Consider the following 12,161-nt stretch of genomic DNA (forward strand, 5'->3'; position numbering starts at 1 on the left):
AACCACTGTCCCGACTTTGAGCACCACACATCAGGCTTGCCTCCCAGGGGTCACTCTTTAGAAGCTGATTCCAGAGATGCACAGAAAAGACTTTACTTTTTCTTCATCAGCAATGCCTGAGGCTGGGGAGGCTTGTGGAGCTTGATCTGGGTGTTCTGTGTTACTTTTAACTGTCAAGATCCCTAACACCTTAACACCACGTAAACCAGAGGAATCATAGGGACAGGATTATCTCAGAGAGAAACACAGCGGTGGGCAGCCGGCCAAGTGTGGAGGAAAGTGAGATGAGATCAACAAGAAGAAGGCATTGTCAAGAGTCAGGAGCTGCAAGAGGTCGGGGCCCCCAGGGACAGACTGCAAAGAAGGCAGGAAACTTAAATATATGCTCATACTTTTACCAAAAGGAGAGAGAAAAGAATTCCAACCCCTTCCTGCAGTCTTCATCCCATCATTGTATCTTTCAATTTCTTCCCCATTCTAGAGACACTGTTGTAAGCAAAGCCACACCCTCTACCTCTTTAAACACCCATTGCACAATAGAAATATAATGTGAGACACACATAATTTTTATTGCAGTAAAAGATACATAACATTTACTATTAGTGGCATGTAGTGCATTCACAATATTGTGTAACTGACACCACTATCTAGTTCCAGAACATTTTAATCATCACAAAGGAAACCTCGTACCAATTACACAATCATTTTCCATCCTCAAAACCATGGTTAGATGCTACAAAGAAGGTGGCAATGCCGAAGTTATATGAGTGTTGTACAGGCCTCTTCCATCCTTGTCAAGGGGAATGCTAACCTTCTCTTCTTTATACAACACTCACGTATGTAATTTAAAATTTTTTAGTAACCACATTAAGAGGTGAAAAGAGACAGATGAAATTAATTCTAATGCTTTCTTTAACCTAATATTATATAAGCTATTATCATTTCACATGTAATCATTATACAAAAATTACGAAAATAGCTTACATTTTCACTTGTACTGAGTTTTTGAAATTGGGTGTGTATTTTACATACACAGTGCATCTTAATTTCTATTGGCCACATGTCAAGCACTCGATGACCACACGTGGTTAATGGCTACCATGTCAGACAGTGCAGCTCTAAACAATTCATAAGATGCTATCAACATCCTAAATCATCTTTTTAAAAAGTGATTCTTACATATGCAGAGATTCTAGGCTATGATTTCGATATAAATTTTATGAATTTTAATTAACGACATTTTAAATGGAAAAATTAATATTAATTTTAACATAGGCTGGGCACAGTGGTCCAAAACTGTAATCCCACAGCATTTTGGGAGGCCAAGGCACGTGGATCACTTGAGCCCAGGAGTTCAAGAACAGCCTGCGCAACATAAAAAACCTCATCTCCACAAAAAATACAAAATTTAGCCAGGCAGAGCTGGGTCCCAGCTACTCATGAGGCTGAGGTGGGAGGATGGCTTGAGTCCTGGAGGCGGAGGTTGCAGTGAGCTGAGATTGCACCATAGCACTCCAGCCTGGGTGACAGAGCGAGACTCTGTCTCAGAAAAGAAATTTAATATAAATTTACTTTCTTAATTATAAAAAATAAAATATTTGGAAGCTACAGAAAGAAAAAGTAGCTGTAAGTCCTAAAACAAGGGCAAGGGTAATCACTTTTTAGCACCAGGTGTGTTTAGGACTTCTTTGTGGTTCTTTGCTCATCATATAGCAAATGAAAACTAAATGCCAACACAGCCACTCACCCAGAGACAAACATGCAGACGTCCAAAGGGTCATGACTGTCAGCACACAAGGCCAGGCAGGGTGACCCCTGAGGACAGCGGCAGATTTGTCCCATGGCCTGACAACCCTCCTATTTCATCAGCAATTTTCTAGCAAACCAGGAGCTTGCACCAGCCAAATCTAGAAATCTGGACTCAGCCCAGCATCATGGGAAGCTGCCCTGGCAGTTTTAGGGGATGCAGTTGGTCCCTTCCATGAGGGCCCTGTGGAAGATACACCTAGAATGGTCACACCTTTGCGCCTCTGCAACCATGTGCCTGAGTGTCCCAACTCCGCCACCACCGGAGCTCCCTCCCTTGTGCTGCCTTATGCTTATGGGGGTGTCCATGAAGACTCCTTTTATCAGGAAGTCTTTAAAAGAAGGGGAAATGTCCCTTTTGTTGAGGACTCAGGTGGGAAGAGGAGTGAAAGCAATGGCTGAATTCCCTCCCATTTCAAAACTCCTTCCAACCTTCCAACCTCCAGATCTTTCCAGCATTCTCTCTCCCACACATTTGGACCTAAGCTTAAAAATATGACCTGGGTAATGAGGAGGTGAGTTAACTACTTTGTATCCAAGAGCCTTTCCAACCCAAACATTCCAGGGTGTTAGGATGCCATTCATTCCTCCACCTGTCACACATACAGACACACACACACACACAGAAATCCACATGCTCTGCCTGAGTCTCCAGTTCCACCCCATAGAGAATCACACAAAGAAATGAGAACAGGTCTCCTCAGCCCTGCTAACTCACAGGAAATACAGATGGCTAAAAAGAAGCACTGTTATTTAGCATCCATGCTCAGAAAGAAGGAAATCTAGCAGAAACCAGAGCTGGTATCCAAGAATGCAAAAACATTTTTGGGGGGATGCTTCATGCCACAATGCCCCAAGTTGGAAAAAAATGTGCCATTTCATATGTTTATAACAACATCTGATTTAATATTATACAGTTTTGCTTAGTCACAAACCAGAACAAATACTGTCAGATTTATTACATCCTTCTATTCTGAGACTTAAGTAATCATAATTAGCAATGGAGCCATTCCACAGCTTAAGGGAAAGCTTTACAATTCTTTGGGACCTATGATTCCTGAGAGGCAGGTTATTTCAAGAATTTAAGGTTTTAAAGCTCTCAGTGGAGCTTGAAATTCATCCCTTACATTTCACATGAAAAGAGTTTCCTCTGAAGCTTGGCTGGGAGAGAGGAAGAGAGGAAAACAAGTTGACACAGACTCTCACTGAGCTCTTAGAGAATGGGGCCATCGTTCATCAACATTCCCAATCTTTACCTTGCCTTTCTTTAAAAAGAAAGAAAGGAAAGGAAGAGAGGAAGAGAGAAAGAAAGAAGAAAGAGAGAGAGAGAGAGAGACAGGGAGAGAGAAAGAGAAAAAGAAAGAGAAAGAAAAAGAAAGAAAATACCATTGGCACTTATGCTTTTAAAATCGTTAATGCTGTATTTGGGACCCCCTTATCTGTTGATTCACTAAAAGAAACTGGTTGATTGTTATAAGGAAATTAAATTTTCTTACAAAACATGCTTTCTCATTTACTCCCCCACACATGCATGCACACACGGTCATTTGTTACATGATATGTGGACAATCGTTAAGCCCCAAGCATTGCCTCTGCTTGGCTGACAAATTCAGGATTCGTTAATGATGTGGTCATTGACTCTGTTGCGTGGAGGCTCAGGTTGTGGGTTTGGTACCTTCAGAGCTTCACTCCCTTTCAGGGCATACACGATCCTCTGCTGCATCCAAAAGTGGGGCTGTGGTCCCCTGAGGACTAGGGGAGGTGTGTTTGGATCAGTGTGACCCCATCACTCAAAATGAGCACATCCATGCTTAGCCATGAAGTAGTCTAATGGGTTCCATTTTTCTCAGAAAGCCAGAATTTGTTACTCCAGTATTTCTTTACATACCACTAAGAAGAATGTCAACATTAATGTGGGGTGAGTAGGAGTGATGGAAACTTGGTCTACAGAAAATCAAGTAAAAGTTTTGAACAGCTTGGAGTCTTTATAAAAATGAGAATTTCTAGGTTCCATTGCAGAACTACTAAATCAGGATATCTGAGAATCTGACACAGGAATCTACCCATGGTTCACAGGTGATACAAACACACACACCAGTCTTAAAGGTCCTTTCAGTAAGTCATAAGGTTTTAAAACAAGATTGTAGGATCAAACCAGTTTCCGGATGAAGGTACCACCACACTTTGAATTCATTCTTGCCAACTTATTTTGTAGCATTGCCAGAAGGCACAAGCCTTGAGTTCTAACTCTAGCCCATCACCTATAATGTGGACAAGTTAGTTAACCTCCCCAAAGCTCAGTGACATGCGTTATGCATTCAGAAGAAGAATGATGATACGTAAGCAGCTTACAAAAGACTTTCACACCTATCCTACCTCACTGGGTCATCAGCAAGATCTAATCATATAGAGTGGATGAAGGTGCACTGCAGGTTTCATGGCACTTTACAAATGCAAGGTACACTGGGTTTTGTTTGCGGGTTTTAGTTTAGTTTAGTTTAGTTTTGTTTTGTTTTGAGATCAAAATATCTGCTTTTTTTCTGACAGAAATTCCATTGCTTTTGTATTCCTAAACTACATCCTCCAGCCTAGGTTTTATCAATAATACTGAATCCCAATATTGAATTTATCTCCCCAGCCTTGCACAAAACTGGAGAACTACAGGTATCTCCCAACTAGGGAAGGGTCGTTTCTGCCAAAATCACCACTTGGACCAAAGGGACCAGGGTCCTAGCACCTTGAAGGCAGCAAGAGCCCAAGTAGAAAAGAGAAGGAGAAAGAGCAGAGCTCAAACTCACTGCTTCCAAATTTACCAATCAGATCTCCCCCAAACAAGAGAGTGTGAGGAGGCAGAGAGGGGCCAAGACTAAGGAATGTCTCTTCATTTGGACATACTAGGGATGAGTGTGATTATAACACATTTATTGTAGCTAAGTTATCTGTATCCCCAAATTCCTCAATTTTTTGTTCTTTGAGCCCATTGTGCTTACACATTATACCCAGTCATATATAGGTATATATATTATAGGGATAGCATCTTCAGAGAGGGAATAAACTCCTATCCCCATCTCCAGTGTCACTTCCATGTAGATCTTTCTAGAAAGGTACTGTGTGTTTTTGCCCCATAAGGTTCTGAGATGGGCCAGTACAGTACATTGTGTTCTTCAAGGCCTTTCTGTAGTCAAGATAAAAATTGTCAATCCTTTTCTATTTTCCATCTCAAATTATGTCCAGACATCACACTGCCCAACAGAACCTATCAGAGACTGTGCAGCAAAATCAAGTGATATCACAAAGGTACCTCAACAATAAAATGACAATAAGATGCTCTAGATTTGAACATAAACCCCTCTAACACCAAATTACCAAGGAGTCTGAAGTCCAAAATTAAATTCCAAGTTAAGGGCCAAAAAAGGCAAAATGAGAAATTAAAATCTGAAGTTAAATCATCTCACTCTCAAGTTCAAAAACATTACATTGCAATTTCTTATTCTTTTTGGTGTCAGCAAGAAGAGTTCTGAATGGGCTGCGTGGGATCGGTGTTCTTTCAGCAGCAGTAGCCTAGGATGCCTTTCCAGGAAGGGACTTTAGAGTTGGGATTAACGCAACTCCAAGTCTCTGAAGTGTTGTACCATTTTAAGTTATTTTTTAATTGTGGTAAAATATATGTAACATAAAATGTACCACCATAACCTCTTTTTTTATTCTTTTAAAGACAGGGCCTCACTCTACCACCCAGGCTGGAGTGCAGTGGTGTGATCATAGCTCGCTGTAACTGTGAACTCCTTGGCTCAAGCTATCCAACCACCTCAACCTTCCAAGTAGCTAGGGCTAAAGGCATGCGCCACCATGCCTGGCTAATACTTTCATTTTTTGTAGACATAGGGTCTCACTATGTTGCCCAGGCTGGTCTTGAACTCCTGGCCTCAAGTGATCCTCTTGCCTTGGCCACCATAACCATTTTTTTTTTAAGTGTACAGTTCAGGAGTATTAAGCACGTTCACTTTGTTTTGCAACCAATCTCTGGAATTCTTTTCATCTTGCAAAACTGAAACACTATACCCATGAAACAACTACTCCTCATTCTCCATTCTCCCATCCACTGGCAACTAGCATTCTACTTTCTGTTTCTATTTTATGTCTAGAACAGTGTGACTGCTCTAAGTACCTTATATTAATGGAATCATATAGTATTTGTCCTTACATGACTGGCTTATTTCACTTAGCATAATGTCCTCAGGGTTCATCCATGTTATAGCATGTGTCAGAATTTCTTTCCTTTTCAAGGCTGAATAATATTCCAATGTATGTATAGGCTACATTTTGTTTATCCATTCATCTGTCAGTGGACATGGGCTATTTCCATTTTTTTTTCTTTTACTATTGTAAATAACGCTGCTATGAACATGGGTGCGTGTACCTCACTTTTTAAATTGCTCAAGAAGTTCAAACAACACAGGAGATGATCACAGCACAAATTTAGAAAATAATCCAGTCCCCAGTCCCAGAAAATTTATCCAGGCAAAACTCATTCCTAAAGCCCAATACTTGGTGTTGCCAAAAACAACAGCAGATTCAGAAGGGAAAATCACTTTAGAAGATTCTTCAAAGGGAAAAAGGGTAAATGGTTTTAAATGAAGTGCTCTTCATTCATTGCCAGGTGACCATAATCCTTGGAGAGGCTAATTATGGCACCATTTTTGTTTGTTTGTTTTTTGTTTTTTGTTTTTTTTACCATATCTGGGGGAAATGAACTCATTCCTATAAAGAGTCTGCTCTGACAGTAGCATTTGAGACATTACTGCTTTAAATGCATTTTCATGGTTCAAAATAATAGCACTATTAAAAAATGTTTCTTCAACAAGGATTTGTTTTCTCCCTAAGAAGCTTAATGTGGACACTACAAATAATGACCAAAGCTGCTGAGTATGGCATAACAAAGAGAAAACAAAGCACTCATCCTGTCCTCCAGATCATGCCCAGAACACTGTCTGCCAACATGTGGCTTGCCAACTGGAATGATGCAAATGTCAGACCCACATCTGTGGAAAAGGGGCTCGTCCCACAGGAAACAAGCTATTGGGGAATGGGGAGAATGATATAATTAGAAATTTAAGACACAGCATAACTCAGAAAAATGTTGGCTGGGCAGCACATTGCTAAGACTTGAAATCTTTATTTTGTTCTCTTTTCAAAAGCCCTGTGAGCATAATGAGCAGAATATGGCTTTAAGAACTAAGATTCACCCCATCAGGCATTAATGGTGTCCAGAAACTATGTGAACAATCTTACTTGACATCCCCAAGACGTTTATATCTGTCCAATGCAAAATCAGAGGGGGGAACATGTTAATTTTCTCAGCCTTTTGATAGCATATATACAAGATCTCTTAGCCCCACAAAAGCTCCAGATATATTCTCTAGGACTTCGACTGCCTTAAAATATAGACTTGCATTTATCTTGGCCACATTAACGAGATCTGTTTGACCAATACATTTATATTTATGATGACTGAGGGCAGATTATGGTTGTTAAAATTTGTCCTTGGGACATGAAAACACTCTTCTGTCATTAATACATTTTATAATATAAACTATGATGTCAGGTCAACATAAAGGGTAAAAACGTTCCTAAAGTATGCACACATCATTTTTTAAAGCAATTGAGCCTAATGGAATAACAAAGGTCATCATAACAAACCATTACAGCCTTGGTCTTGGCAACTCTGGCCACAGAAGAACCTCCAAGAAACGATCATCATTCCTCCAATGTTATGGCATCCAGACGACAGGAATGGCTCGCAAATGAGTCATACGGGCTCAGATCCGCGGTAGCTATGTGAGCGCTGGACGATCAATTATTCATGTGTTTACAAAGAGCTTTCCCGGTTGATGTTAACCAGAGCTGCCTGCAACGAAGAGCTCTCCAGCTGTCCTCGGCCGTCCTGGGCCTCGGACTAACAAGCGGCTTTAATTGCTGGGCAGGTCATGTGGAAGGTGCTCCTCCCTTCAACCCAGTAAATTCAATCTCTCTGAGACTTTGTTACGTGTAAAAATGTTAATCAGAAATAATTATAACAACAATACTTTATTTACAGTACTCCCAGTAAATTCTAAAGAGGGAGACAAAAGTTAGACTTAACTTAGTTCCCACAGGGATCCACCAGGATTGGAGACTGACCAATACCAGGTCAGGGATTGGTAGAGGGCATAACAAATGCCAGGGAAGGGGAGGGACTAGGGGTTGTGGGTTTCACAAGGAAGGTAAGAGGAAGAGCAGTCTAGAATGCTCTGTAAAGGTAAAGGAGCATGACTGAGGACCAGCAAGGGTGAATGCACTAGACTGGCCAACAAATAACCAAATGTGAGTGAATTTGACCTGCCTATCAAAAATGGCCTTGGAAGAGGCTGAATGGGAAGTCACTTCTCAGTCCTTTTTGTTACTTTACACAACCTACAGCCTGTCCAGGAAGAATAATAATGTAATTAAGGCAACTCTTCTCTCTGAGCCAGGCCACAGAGCATGGGAGCAGGTGCCCCACCACCCAATTCCTCAGCTGTGTTTGGAGGAAGAGCAGAGTTATAGTCAGAGCTGCGGCCCAAGCCTCTTCCTGTGAAGAGGGTGTGGTCAGAGCAGACCAAGGGATGCCTCAGGGACTTTTTTACTATCCCAATTCCAAGAACATCTGTGGTACCGAGCCAGATTCTTCCTCTTGCTTGAAATTGGGTAACTTTAGATATCATCATAACTCATTCATCCATTCAGAGAAAGTGGTTGAAGCAAACAATCTCTGTTCTTGCAGACAGCAAAGCACAGTAGTGCTTTGTGCAGACATAGATAGAGTCAGGGCCATAGGACTTCTGAGGTAATTCTGCTTTGTAGGGTGGAAGGCAACACTAGTTGAGAGGACTTGCAACAGAAAGGAAAAGCTAGGGCCGGGCGTGGTGGCTCACAACTGTAATCCCAGCACTTTGGGAGGCCGAGGCGGGCAGATCACGAGATCAAGAGTTCGAGACCATCCTGAACAACATGGTGAAACCCCGTCTCTCTAAAAATACAAAAATTAGCTGGGTGTGGTGGTGTGCACCTGTAGTCCCAGTGAGAGGTGAAGCCAGCTGGACTTCCTGGGTCTAGTGGGGACTTGGAGAACTTTTCTTTCTAGCTAGAGGATTGTAAATGCACCAGTCAGTGTTCTGTGTCTAGCTAAAGGATTGTAAATGCACCAATCAGCACTCTGTAAAAACTCACCAATCGGCACTCTGTGTCTAGCTAAAGGATTGTAAATGCACCAATCAGCACTCTGTAAAATGGACCAATCAGCACTCTGTAAAATGGAGCAATCAGCAGGACATGGGCAGGGACAAATAAGGGAATAAAAGGTGGCCACCCCAGCCAGCAGCAGCAGCCCATTTGGGTCCCCTTCCGAAGCTTTGTTCTTTCGCTCTCCACAATAAATCTTGCTGCTGCCCACTTTGGGTCCGTGCCACCTTTAAGAGCTGTAACACTCACTGCGAAGGTCTGCGGCTTCATTCTTGAAGTCAGCGAGACCAAGAACCCACCAGAAGGAACCAACTCCAGACACACCAGCTACTCGGGAGGCTGAGGCAGAAGAATTGCTTGAACCTGGGAGGCAGAGGCTGCAGTGAGCTGAGATCTCACCACTGCACTCCAGCCTGGCAACAGAGCGAGACACTGTCTCAAAAAAAGAAGAAAAAAAAAAAAAAAAAGAAAGGAGAAGCTAGCAGAAGAGAAACAGGGCACCCCTCCCTGGTGCATGAAGCATCCTGGAGCACTTTCATTACAGGTGTTTTTGTAACTTACATCACAGGTATTGCTGTAAGGGCAAGGTTAGAGAGAGTTTGGTTTCCCTTCCCTCACCCTGATCCACCCTATCCATCCAAAAATGCATGTTTGGAAAATGAGCCCGAAGAAAGAGAGTGCTTCTCCCTAAGGCCCACAACAGGAGAGCTGGTCTAAGACACTTCTCCACACCTCCTTTAACCTATCAAGTCCCAGTTCCATCCTTTTACTCCAGCAAGAGGGGCAAGGGAGAGGACAAGGGGAAGTGTCCCAAGAGAGGTCTCCTTCACATGGTGGGAACTCTTAACTTCTTCAGTCTTCCCATGAGTGCACCCCTCCTGCTAACTGGGATTCCTTGGCTCACTGGCATTCTGCCTAGAGATCAGAGGATCATTTCTCAAAAGACAGTCAAAAACAGACCTTTGGGAAGGGCAGCATTAAACACAGATGTCTTCATGAAGGCCTCTCCAGAGCCTTTTGCCTTTGAAGAGAAGTGAGGCACGCAGGACTTTCCAAACTTACTGGTCCATGGAATTGTTTTTAGAAGCATCCCGAAAGGCAAACTTTCAGAATTCCACGGACCAATAAAACACGGGAAATGCAGTGTTAGGGTGTGGTAGCAACACTCCGATTATACCCACAATCAAGGTCTGGTCTGAGAGCCACTCTGTCATTTTCAAGGAACTTTAATGTATCTGTTCTCCACCATCATGGGTTGCTTTAATTTGATACACTCTTGGAATGCTGGGAGCACTTGCCTGGAATTTCAGCCTGCCATCACTGTTGGTGACAGCCTCACAAATGGTTTCCCGAAGTCCCATTTGGCTAGTCTAATTTACCCAACCTCCCCATGCACTCTTACCAAACTGGCAGACCCTCACAAGCTCATCTCCTCACCCTGCCCCGTTATCAGTAAAGGGAGAAGGAGAGGAGGAGTATTTCTCCCTATAGGACAACAGCCTGAATTCCAACAGCCTCCCCTTCCCCAATTTCTTTCTGCCTTCGTGTGTATAAGTTGCTGCCCTGGTCTTTCGGTTGGAAGTTTCTAACATTTTCTGCAGAAGAGTCACAAAAGCAAGCCTTTAGGCAGCCCCTCCGGAGCCTGGCCCACATTGTCCTTTTCAAGACCTCCAGCTCTGAGTTTGTGACTCCCCACTGTGGCTGCAGCATAAGTTGCCACACAGAGGAGACGCCCACCGAGGGTGGATATTTTGGCCTGACCTCAAACATCTGTCATTTGCTGTTGTAAGATCTGAAAGTCTGGGATGGCCTACATTCCTGATCCTATATTTCAAGTGGAATAGTGTGCAAATGCTCAGTATCCAAAATAAATGGGATATCAGCTTTGTCTCTGGCATTAACCAACTCATTAAATATAAAATAAACACAAGTAAATGGCCTTTAAATCTCACTGACAGAAAGCTTGGCAACTACTCTGAGATTCTAGAGGTCACTGGAACTTCTCTCTTCAAACAGGACTCTTCCTCACACTGTGAGGCACAGAAGGACAGGTCTGCCCAGTGAGGAGGGTTTCTGGGTGCTCCCTTCCACGTGGGTGCTGCCCTGCAGAGCTAGCTACCCCGAGAGCCTGTCCATGGAGAATGATGGTTACTGCCCCGATAGGGCACAGAGAAGTGGCTGTTAGTTCTTACAAGTGGTTAGAAATTCAGGACTAAGGCTTTCACTTGCCACTAATTATAAATACCTAGGAAGAGCCACCAAACCTTGGGTTTCTGATTGCTCCCTACCTATTGGCTATTCCAAGAGAGCCCATATTCACATAGTTTCCTAAATCCTGTGTACACTCACTCTCCCACGGGTCCCCCGGTCCCATTAGTAATGCTACTTGCTGAACACTTCACTTTGTCTCAATCTATCTGTAGTTTCAACATCAACTGGACTTGTTGGGGAAGGTGATGGCCCAGGTTCTCTGGATAATTGATGTAATTATTCACCTCATGCCAAGCATGCAGAAAACAAACTGTAATAATTCACCAACCATAAAACAAGCACATGCACCTCTTTGCTCAGAACTTTACTTCAGGGCTCAGCTAGATTTCAGCGATTACTGACCTCTTTTATAAAATCAAAGTGAAAAATGTGCAGCTTTTGGTAAAAAGCATGTTGACTTGATAGTCCTTCAAACGTGGGTGCTTGCCTGGGAGGCTGTGGGTGAGCAGGTCCATTATGCAGAAGACCCAGCTGTGGTCAGGTGTCAGAATTACTGGCTTTGCCCATTCACCTCAGTCAGCTTTCTTTTTTTTCCTTTTTCTTTTTTAGAGATAGGGTCTCACTCTATCACTCAGGCTGGAGTGTAGTGGTGCAATCATAGCTCACTGCAGCCTCAATCTCCCGCTCCTGGGCTCAACCAATCCTTCTACCTCATCCTCCCGAGTAGCCATAGCCAGGACTGCAGGCACACACCACCACACCGAGTGCATTTTAAAAACATTTTGTAGAGACAGGATCCCATTATATTTTCTGGGCTGGTCTCAAACTCCTGGGCTCAAGCCATTCTCCCACCTTGGCCTCCCAAAGTGCTGGAATTACAGGCA

At 43.0% G+C, this 12,161-nt stretch overlaps 1 pseudogene; it reads right to left on the minus strand.

The window, feature by feature from the left end:
• Positions 1–714: 714 nt before the first annotated feature.
• On the minus strand, positions 715–832 carry LOC112438641 (U6atac minor spliceosomal RNA; annotated as a pseudogene).
• Positions 833–12,161: the final 11,329 nt, after the last annotated feature.

This window comes from Pan paniscus, chromosome 1, assembly GCF_029289425.2.
Source record: "Pan paniscus chromosome 1, NHGRI_mPanPan1-v2.0_pri, whole genome shotgun sequence".
Classification (NCBI taxonomy): Eukaryota; Metazoa; Chordata; class Mammalia; order Primates; family Hominidae; genus Pan; species Pan paniscus.